This window comes from Grammomys surdaster, unplaced genomic scaffold (genome assembly GCF_004785775.1).
Source record: "Grammomys surdaster isolate TR1022 unplaced genomic scaffold, NIH_TR_1.0 125973, whole genome shotgun sequence".
Taxonomy (NCBI): Eukaryota; Metazoa; Chordata; class Mammalia; order Rodentia; family Muridae; genus Grammomys; species Grammomys surdaster.
Genome location: NW_021620790.1, coordinates 990,991 through 1,003,109, shown reverse-complemented (window position 1 = coordinate 1,003,109; position 12,119 = coordinate 990,991).

The window sequence follows — 12,119 nt, the reverse complement described above, 5'->3', positions numbered from 1 at the left end:
AGAGAGAGAGAGAGAGAGAGAGAGAGAGAGAGAGAGAGAGAGAGAGACACGGACACAAACACAGAGAAATTTGGGCCCTGACATTCAGTGTCACCTACATAATTGTTCTGGCTGTGTTCTTTGAGCTTCCCATGGCCAATTTCACTAAGCCAAGCCTCCGCAAAAAGCACAAACTAACTATGCTAACAAAGCAGAGACACTCTGAGAAGCACAGTGTGCAGAAATAATGAGCAAGAGTTTCCATCACTGTCAGAATAATCCTTAACACTCAGGTTAGAAATGCTAATCAACCCCAGAGCACCCAGTTTAGTTCTTTTTCTTAAGTAAGCTAATTACTCACCCATACAATATTAAATTTTATGCTTATTATCCATAAAATGTTTTCTTTTTCACACTGGGACATATGTTTCTGATATTAAATAGGATGACATAAAAATTATAACTAGATTTTCTGTAAATAGATGTTTCAACATGGTATATATTTCCCCATTTTTAAGTGACATTGGCCACACACATCATAGTTCCTGTAAAAGCAAACCCTATGTTAATGCTCAAACTAGAGACATTCTTGTAAGTTTTCTTATGTGTGATTATCTAGTGCAACATTCCCTTTCTCAAGGTTCATTCACTTGCTTACTAGTTTAGGCTTCTGGGTATTTGTGTGTGCTAGATATGCAGTATAGGATCTTAGTTAGGCTCAAAGCAGACTTACGACAATGTTTCCACATCCCTGCAGCTAAACTATGTCCTAATTCTTATGGCTTCACTGAGAAAATTGGTGATTAGGAGTATTGAAGAGCAGGCAGGAGACTGTGTTCTGCAATTTAGGCTGGGAATAAAGGGGCAATTTCCCACATCAGAATGCATTTGATTAGAAGGCAGCAGGCTGAAAAAAGACTTCCTGGAGAAATACTGGAATTTCCACACTGGTGTGTACTCAGAGGATGTGGATAATCCCACATCCCAGGTGAATGAATGGATCCATCCTGAGTTAATGCTTAGTGTCCCTGTTCTACTATAACTTTTCATCTGGAAGAAAATCTTCAAAGTATCACTATTTTGAAGTTGAGATTTCTTGGTCTGGTATATATAGCAGCCAGAATTATACAAGAACAGACAGATTCTGAGCAGTAGTGATGAAGATAATTTATATTCCCTAGGGGAAGGAAAGAGGTAAAAGCCACAGAATCCTCACTGGAATCATTGTACATTCAGGCTTCACACCTCCCTGCCCTCCCTTGACTGTAAATGGTCCTTTACAAGGTATGTAGGAAGGAAGATGTTAACAGAAGGGGGTAACTCTTTGTTGCAGTTTACATGAGGTTACCACCCAAGATGGATGAGGAATAGAGGAAGAGAGGAATACAAAGCCCAACCTGGATTCTGCTAGAAGAAACAGGCACCTAGACAACCATCACAGCTCATTTTCAGTGAAATGTTCTGAATCTTCATAGGTGTTAGAAATTAGGAAATAATCTCAAAATTCTCTTACTATATCCCCTTCTCTTCTTTAGCTATTGTCAATGTGAGACAGAGTCTTCTAGTTTCTAAACATCATAGAGAGAGAGAGAGTGAGAGAGAAAGAGAAAAAGATTCACAACACTGTTATAACTGTCAAACTTATGGGCAGCCAAGCAATAGTGGTCCTATTGTAGGCAATCAGTTAAATGAACAGTATTACTGACTCTCCTAACTTCATCAAAGCACTCAGTATAATTACATCATCTTAACTGAGCATCAGTGCAAATGATTGGCTGCCATGTGAAGATTACTGGGTTTGCCAGGTGATGGTTAGACTGGTAAATCTCTTTTACTACTGTAGCCCTATAATGGCACTTAGCCACAGATGCTCCTTTGAACCTCATCTCCACCCTCTTATCTCTAACCCCTTCTCAACTCAAGCCTAGCAAGTACATCACACTTCACAGGCCACATGTTCTCTTAGATGATGATGACTTGCTAGTGTTTCCCAAAATTGTAGGGGAGATTTTTATATGATTTTTCTCCTCCAAAGGATTAATATTCATTTTATTCTTCTTTCCTCCTCCTTTTCTCTTCCTCTTTTCTGGATCTCATTAATGTTCCCATCATTTTTAAAAACATTGTGGGTGTACATAAGTGTGTATATTCTTTTGTGTAAATAGGTACAGGGAGGGGCACATATTCCATGAAGCATGTTTAGAAGTCAGAATATAATATTAAATATTGGTCTTTGACTTCTATCATATATGATACATGGTCTCTTTTGTTTTGCACTACATATGACTATCTGGTCCAAAGGTTTCAAGTGATTTTACTGTCTCAAACTTCTCTCTCACCCAACAATTCTAGATAAGTGCTGCTGCAACTGACTATGGTTGATTCAAACTAAGGTCATCATGCTTGTATGACAAAGCACATTCATACGCTGGGCTGCATCCTCAGCCCCCTTCATGTACATTTAATTTAAATGTGTTAGTTGTCCCACAGTACCTGCCACCTGTACTGATTAATCCAGGTTTATACCCGTAATGCAGATTTTATTTTGGTGCAGTTGAAGGCACTCTCCTTCCTCTAAGGCTAGACTTCAGGGTTCTAAGTAGGAGATGCCTCTTTCTGAACTCCCAGAATCCTGAGGAATAACTGTCTGCTCAGCAAATGCCAAGGTTATTGTCATTTCCTGTTCAGCTGCTAGCTTCACTCACTCTTCATCTCTGTGAAGAATGTCCCAACTATCCATGTAAAACATGGGTCTTACCTCAACGGGAATGAAAAGTAGTTTCTTCTTGAGCCAAGTAAGAGTGAGGGCAGCCTGTGAAAGGGAATTCAGCCAGTTCCCAGATAACACTTCCTGTGTCTATACAATACTTTAAAAATGTCTCTTACATTCTAACAGACTGGAAATTTTTGGGACTCACAATCACAGTTAGTAATACAATTTGAGGTCCTAAAGACTTAAGACTACTATCCTACTGTGTACTCAGTTTGTTTAACCTGCTTTTAAGAGAACAACATTAACAGTTCACCATACTTAACTTGTCTTTCCTATAAAAATGTAATCAATGTTTACATCCTAATCCAATGAATAGCTATAACCTTAAATTATGAATTCTTCCATATCTATGATCCACAACTATGCATGTGTATCATTTCATGAAAATAAATACAGAAGTTGAAGGCAACTTTCTAAAAATCTACCTGAAAGGTTGAGCACATTTATCAATATTTGTTGATAAAGAGTGATGTCTGTTATACTGTTTATTACCTAGTTCGGTTGGATCTAGTGACTTAATACCTTGGGAAGTTCTCTTAAATCTTTCTGTAAAATATTCCACTCCTTCTTCATGTGATGCTTTCTGAGCTGTTCAATAAAGACAAAACCAAGTTCATTATTAGGGACACATTCAAACAGATACACACAAACACAAACAAAACAGACATCAAGAGTCACAAGACAGCTTTCTGTCAGACATAGATTCAGGTTCATGCAGTAGACAAAGGACAAAAGGCTTAGGGAACATGAAGAAGAAAATTCAAATGTAGATTCACTCTTGGTTGAATGACTGTAAGGGGAAGTACTTTATTCCTTTCCATAATGTGACACTGTTACATTATTGGTGACTCAGAACTAATTGCTAATGTGTTTAATACAGAGTGTTCAAAGATTAGTTTATCATGGTTTTATGAAGATTTTATAGGAACTAACAAGAAAAGTCATAAATCACAGATATATTAGTGTAAGTATTATGAAGGTAGGTTATAGCAAGTGCAAATCGTCTTGGACAGATTTCATATTCTATGGGTTGATATTCCTAGCATTTGGTATAATAGAAGCTTGCTGTCTATTAAGTTAATACTTTCCAAGTGTTTCACCTAGTAATCATAAGTATTTGGGAATCACACACAAAAATTAAAATAATGACTAGTGAAAGGACTAAAACTATCTCAGGATACATTTGACTCTGAATTTGCAGCATTTTCCCTCTCCATGATGTTTCTTAAGGTGGTCATTTTAATTTTTTTTGTGTGTGATTGCTCATTTAAATTTTGTCTGCATGTATGTATTTGCAGTGAGTGTTTGGCTGGTGCTCAATGGCAGCAGAAGAAAGAGTCAGATCAACAGGAGAGGGAGGCCAGCTGCTCACACTGCATGCAAAGCCAGAAATCTGAGAATAAACAGGAAAGGGACAGGGCTCGATGGCAGTGGAAGTCACTCAGTATGAGATGTTCAGGGTTGGAAGAGTGCTAGAAACTGACAAAATAGAAACTATGAGAGAAATGAATTTTCCCATCTGCTATGTAATTTGGACTGCAGTAAGAGAGCCTTCAGAAGCCACCAGTATGGGAAAGCACCATCGAGGGTCATTTTATCACCCATGATACTAGTTGTTAGAGATGATCTGGTCTAGAATGACTTTTAAGGAACAGATACAAAATATTAACACATACAAACAAGAACCAGCAGGGGCAATTCTACTTTTACTATAACTATTTTTTTTTTTAGTTATTCTTTTTTTTTATTGAAAATAGGTTCTTCTCTCATACATCTCTACCAGTTTCCCCTCTCTCCACTCTTTCTAGTTCCCCACAACACCTCCATCAGATTCACTCTTCCTAGGTTTCCTCTGCAATAAAGCACAGACCTGCAGGAATGACAGCCAAATAGGACAAAGCAAGATAAAATAAGACTTCATTCAGAGGCTGGACAAAGGAAACAAATATGAGGGAAAGGGTTGCAAGAGCAAGCAAAAGAGTCAGAGACATGCTTGTTCTTACTGTTAGGAATGTCACAAAACACCAAGCTAATAGCCATAACAGATATTCAGAGGACCTAGTGCAGGCTTATTCAAGCCCCATACTTGCCACTTCTTTCTCTGTGAGCTCATATGAGCCCTGCTTAGCTGATTCAGTTAGCCATGTTCTCCTGATGTCCACCCTTCCCTCTGACCCCTACAGCTTTAACTCCCCCTTTTGTTGTCTCCAAAGGAAAGAACAAAATGGATACCTCCAATGTAGATTATCTCTCCATATAATTCCTGGATTTGGATCTCTGCACCAACTCCCACCTGCTACTGGAGAAATCCTCTCTAATGATGACTGAAAAGGGCTCCTATCTATGAGTATAGCAGAATATCATTAGGAATAATTTAATTGATTTTTTTTCATTTTTTTCAGTCATATTTGGTTCTACCTAGGTCTCTGGGTTATCTAATCTCTAATTTCTGTCCAACTAGCCAGTGTGTAGGGCTTGGTCTCCATCCCACGGATTAAGCCTCAAGTTAAATCAGACACTGATTGTCTACTCCCCCAAGTTCCTCATCACCATAACTACAGCACATCTTGCAGACAGAACAGATTGCAGCTCAAATATTTTGGGGCTGGGTTGATATCCAGGTTTCTCTTTTCATAGACCGAAGTATACCTTCCCATGCTAAAAATATTAGAATGTAGCATGAAGTTCCCATGCGGGCACCAGCTCTACCTCTCTATGTTCAATAGGTTGCATGGATATCATCCTTGCCAATGCCTCTACTCCATTCCATGTCAGTCAACTTTCAGAGAGAAATGTTCTATCTTAGGGTGGTTTAAGGTACACAGGACACCCTCAGCCAATAAATCAAGAAAATTCAACTCAGTCCCACCACTGGAAGCACTGCCTGTTTAGAAAATATCCATACCCTCCATTGCAAGAGGTCTACAGTAAGTCACTCTTAGATTTGCCAGGAATTTTCCATTGAACGTTTTTTTTTTTCCACACTGCCCCTGCAAATGTACCTCAATTCTAGCCCTCTCTCACACTTCCTCCATCCTTTTCCCAATTACCTCATATCTCCTGGTCTTGTTCCCACTTGTGCATATTACACCAGCAACGTTTACTCTATTTCTACTTCCCAGGGAGAAACATGCATCCTGCTTAGAACTCATCTTTATCTAACCTATCTAGGCCTATAGATTGAAGCTTGAGTATCATTTACATAGCAGCTAATATCCTCTTATAATTGAATACATACCATATTCATCTTTCTGGGTCAGTATTACTGATTAATACTTTATTGTGCAAGTGTCCCACTTTTTTTACTTATCCTTCAGCTGAGAGACATCTAGGTTGTTTCCAATTTCTGGACAAATGAATAAAGCTGAAGTGCATATCTTTAAGCAAGTATCCTTGTGGTAGGATGAAGTGTCCTTTGGGTATACGACAAAAAGTGGTCTTAAGGTAGAGCGTGTCCCAATTTTCTGAGGAAGCTTTATTGATTTCCATACTGGTTGTACAAAATTTGCATTCCTACCAGGAATGGAGGAAGGTTCCCCTTGCTCCACATTCCTGCCAGCATGAGATGTCACATGTGATATTGATCTTAGGCATTCTGACATATATACAAGAGAACCTTAAAGTAGTTTTACTTTACATTTCTCTGATAGCTAAGGATGTTGAACATGTCTTAGTATTTCTCAGCCATTTTAGATTCCTCTATGGAGTATTCTCTGTTTTAATCTGTACCACATTTTAATTAATTATTTAATTTTTGATATCTAATAATTTGATTTAATATTTTGGAAATCATATCTCAGTAAGGTACAGAATTAATAAAAGTCCTTTCTCATTCTGTTTTCTGACTCTTGTTCTGATTGATGATGTTCTTTGTCAGAACAAAAACTCAGTTGCAGGAGGAACCATTTATTAATTATTGATCTTAGTGTGTGTCCTCTAAGTATTCTGTTCAGAAAGTCTCTTGAGTTAATGCACTCTCGGCTATTCTCTAATTTCTCTTCTATTCAGTTCAGTGTATCTAGTTTTATTTTGGGGTCTTTTATCCACATGGACTTGCATTTTGTGAAGGGTAATATACAGGGATCTAGTAGGATTCTTGTATGTGCAGACATTATTTATTGAAGATGCTTTCTTTTTCTGATATTTTTTAATCAAAAATCAGGTGTCAATCACTGTGTGGATTTGTGCCTGGGTCTTCAGTTCAATTTCATTGATTAATATGTCTTTTATTTCAATAACACCTGAAAACAAGGATGGTAATACTTCCAGTAGTTCTTTTAGAGTTCAGAGTTCTTTTGCATATGCTGTGTTTTTGGTTTTCATTTTGAAGTTGAAAACATTCCTTTCAAAATCTGTAAAAAATTTTGTTGGAATTTTGATTGGGACTGCAATTAATATGTAGATTGCTTTGGTAGGATGGCCATTTTTACTATTTTAATCCTATTGATCCATAACCATGGTAGATCCTTTACAATATCTAATATCTTCTACAATTTATTAAAAATTTTGAATTTTTTTCATACAAGTCTTTCACTTGTATGATTAGAGTTACTGCAAGGTATTTTATATTATTTTAGGCTATTTCTAAAGGTATTGTTTTTCTAATTTCTTTCTGTTGGACTTTATCATTTTTCTACAGTAAGTCAACTGTTTTGTTTGAGTTAATATTGTATCTAGCCACTTCAATGAATGTGTGTATCAGTTAAATTCTCTACTAGAATTTTTTGGGGTCATTTATATATATTATTGTATCATTTGGATATAGTGTTACTTTGCCTTCCTCCTTTCCAATTTGTATCACTCTGATATCTTTTAGTAGTCTTATTGCTCCAGCTACAACTTCAAGTGCCGTATTGAATAGAGATGGAGAAAACAGCCTTGTCTTATTCCTGATTTTATGGAATTTTTTTGTGTTTCTCTCTACTTAATTTGATGTTGGGTATAGGCTTGAAGTTGATTTTTTTTTATGTTTTGGTGTTTCCCTTGTATTCCTAATATTTCTAGGACTTTTATCATGTTGGATTCTGTCAGAGGCCTTTTCTACAACTAATAAGATGACCATGTGGTTTTTTTTCTTTATTTGTGTCTTTACTTTCTTTTCATCCAGAAGTGAGCTGTTCAGTTTACATGAGTTTGTAAGCATCTTGTTGTTCCTTTTGTTGTTCCTATCCAGCTTTAATCTGACACTATCTGATAAGTTGCATGGAGTTATTTCCATTATTTTGTGTCTTTGGAGAGTTTCTTTGTGTCTGAGTATGAGGTGCTAAGAAGAAGATATATTATTTTTTACTTGGGTAAAGAATTGTGTAAACATCTGTTAAATCAACTTATTTTAAAACTTTAGTTAACACCAATATTTTTCTGTTTAGTTTTTGTATGGATAATATATCCCTTTATTTGAGAGTAGGGTATTGATTTGTCCCTATCAGTACGTTAGGGAAAATATATGATTTAAGCTGTAGTAATGCTTTTTGTTTACAAAAGTGGGTACCATTATGTTTGAAACATAGATGTTAAAAATTGAAATGTTACCTTTGGAAATTTTTCCTTTATGAGTTTGTTGGATCTTTCCACATTACTTTTAATTATTTTTGAAGTCTATTTTGTTATATATTAAGATAGTTACACCAGCTTGCTTCTTAGGTCCATTTTCCTGAAATATCTTTTTCCAAACCTTTACTCTGAAGTAATATTTATCCTTAAGTTTGAGGTATGTTTCTTTTGTGCAGCAGAAGGATGTATTCTGTTATGCAATCATCCTGATAATTGTCTTTTTATTGGGGAATTGAAACTATTAATATTAATTACCAAGATGTTGATTCCTCTTATTTTAGTGGCTGTGGTGCTAGTCATGGTGGTGGTGGTGGTGGTGGTAATGCCTTCTTTGATTTTCTGGTATACGTTATTTCCATTGTTTTCATGGGTATAGTTGATGTCCTTGGGTTGCAGTTTTTCTTCTAGTATCTTCAGTAGGGCTGGAATTGTAGATATAGATTGTTTAAGTTTGACTGTCTTTTGGAACATCTTCTTTTCTCCATCTATGGTGATTGAAAGTTTTGCTGGATAAGATAATATAGGCTGGCATCTGTGATCTCTTAGAGTCTGGAACAAGTCTGTACACAGTCTGATGCCACTTGTTCTTTGTCCATTGCAGATTTTCATATTGGTATTTGTGTTTAGTGTTTTGATTATTATATGCCAAGGGAGCTTTCTTTTCTGTTCTAATCTATTTGTTGTTCTATATGCTTCTTGTACCATTACAGCCATCTCCTTCTATACATCAGAAACTTTTTCTTCTACAATTTTGATGAAAAATTTTTCTGAGCTTTCTCTTCCTCTATTGCTACTATTTTTAGACTTGGTCTTTTCATATTGTCAGAGATTTCATTCATGTCTTATGACAGATTTTTTTTAAACATTCCTTTCATAGATGTATCTATTTTTCAGTTGTACATGGCTGAGATTCCTCCATCTCTTATATTTATTAATAAACCTTGACTCTGTAATTCCTGTTTTTTCCTAAATTTTCATTTCCATAATTCCTACAGTTGGTGTTTTCATTAGTGCTTCTATTTCCATTTTCACATCTTGAACACTGTTATTCTTTTTCTTCAACTGTTTTTTTCTTGACTTTCATTAAGATATTTATTTCCTCTACTTTTTGCTTGTGTTTTCTTGGCTTTCCTTAGAGAATTAATTCATTTGCTCTATTATCTCCATGTAGTTGATTTTCAGGCCTATTGATTGTACTTAAGCTATATTGGAATATTCAGAACTTGGTGTGGTAGGATTGCTGGGCTCTGGTGGAGAAATATTATCCAAAAATGTCATTGCTTGGCTTCTTATGCTAGCATCATGATGTCTAGAATTGTGGTGATTATAGTTGTAGCTGTTGATTTCTGGGTTTGTCTTTGTTGGGTAGGTGTTTTGCTCCTTAGTTTCTCTTTCCTTTCTAGATTTTGAAAGAGTTGATTGGTTATGTATTGGCTCCTTTTTTGACCTCCTGGCTGATGTGTTCATTGAGAATGTTTGTTTCCATTGGAGCCTGGGGAAAGGGGAAGACAAGAAAAGATGGGGTATTGAAAGCTTAGGGGCAAATCTGAGATTTGTGTCTGGTGGAATAGAGAGAATATAAAATGTTTGTAGTAATCTGGTTGGTATAGCCTGTGATTGAGCATTGAGTGTCCTGCTGAGTTGAGATCTGGGACACAGTGTTGAAGTGGAGTGGGCATCCTAGTGGGGTGGTCTATGTGATCAATAAGAGGCATGAGGAGTAGGCTAGAGGGTAGGCTGCGGCTGATCTTCTGTCGCAGCACTAAGGACAACCCTGAAAGTTGGGTCTGGGGAAATGTAGAAAGTAGAATAGGTCTCTGGACAGTCAACCTATCTACCTGGTCTTCTATCTGAACCTTAAAACGGAGTCTAATATTGCTTTTAGTGTAGTTTGGAGAGTAGTTTTAGTATCTCTTTTGAGCTGGGAGCAGGGTTCCATGGCTTTAATCCTAATTTGAGAGAAGCAGAGTCAAGTGGGATTTTCAGAATTGAAATTCAGCCTGGTCTACAAAGTAGGTTCCAGGATAGTAGAGATAAATGGAGAGACCATGTTTAATAAAAGAAAAAAGAAAAGCAAACCAAACGATACAGGCAAGCAAAATAACAACAAAAAGCAAAACTGACAAAAACAACAAAAAACAAAGCAAACAAAAAAACAACTAAATCCAAAACCAACAACTAAACACCAACCAACCAACCAAAACAAAACAAACAAAAAAGCAACTTAAACCAAACCAACAACCACAAAATTCCTCACAATGTACTTTTACTTCATTGAGTTTTACGTGTAGGTTCTAGAAATCAAACTCAGATTCTCAGACTTGTAAGTCATGAGACTTTCCCTCTAGAATTATCTATCCAGTCCAGGTCCATTTTTGGGTCACTGTATTCATGGCAATATGTGTTCTGGTTAGAGCCTAACCCCTAGCACAATGTAGCCATTTTGTTCTATGTCTGCCAGCTAATTCATATTGTTGCAGTAGTGCAGTCATTGATGCAGAACAATAATGTGACTCAGAGCAAGGTAGTGCTAATTACATGCCCTGTTATATTCTGTCTTGAGATATTGAGGTGTGGTCTATTGTTATGTATCATAATGCTAAATTCTATACCCAAAGGTCTATGCCTATGAGTGACTTCTCATGTTTACACACTTCTGTTATGCAAACCTTGTTTTTTGACTTAAAACTATTAGCTGTATATAATTAGCTACAGTCACTTTCTGGAACATTTAGAAGTAAGTTGGTTTGGAGTAACCTGATTGAAGGAGGAGCAAACAGAAGAGAAGTAGGAAGAAGGACAGAGAATATCCCATGATGGAGTTTGACAATGAACATATGGCCAGGAGAAACAGCAAGTATCTTGTGTAAACCAAGAAATTCTCAAAGCTGAATCAAATAATGGTAGTCTGAGTCTGGTTTATTTGTCAGCTAGTTGGAGATTAGCTTAAATTGGTTGTACAACAATGATATCCCTAAAACCAGACCCAAAATTATTACACTGAGGTTCATAAATTTTAAGGAATTCCACAAACCTTTAAGTAGGACTCATCAAATTAAAGCCCAGTATGTGGGCTTTACACTCTTCTACAGTGTCTTGAGTCAGAAGTAAACACCAAGCTCATTGTGTGTGTGTGTGTGTTTTGTTGGTTTTTGTTTTTCTTTTTGTTTAATTTTGTTTTATTTTCCATTATAAACTGACTAAAAAGGATATTTATTGCCAAGGCTCAGTCCCAAATTCTGAGCTATGGCCCTAATGAATCAGTTTTAGGGTGTGCATTCAATAAGCCTTCCATGTCTAACTGACATTGATTTTCATGTGGTTTTTGGAGTAACTCTCAGACCACAACAATATGGTACATAATAATTCTATATAAAATGTGAATCAGGCAAGACAAGTAGAAAACTTTGGATGTGAAAAATACTTATGAGTGGCATCATACAGGGCAGCAGAGGAATATTTGAAAGGTTCTGCCTCTTCAAGAGATATGTAATTGGAAACTGCATAAACCCTCTCAGTTGAGCAGTTTTTACTAGCACCCTCATTTCATTGGCAGACATACCCTGACTGGCACAGAGGAGTGCTTCTAAAGTAGAACACTTGCTTCCAGCTCCTTTGTCTACATCCCAATTATAGCCTAATTAACTGTGGCGCCATGTTCTCTTCCCATAGCACCCAGAAGACAAAAGCACACCTACATATTTTTGTTTGCACTCACACATAGGACTACATAGATATTGATGACAAAAACAGAACAGAACAGAACAGAACAGAACAGAACAGAACAGAACAGAACAGAACAGAACAGAACAGA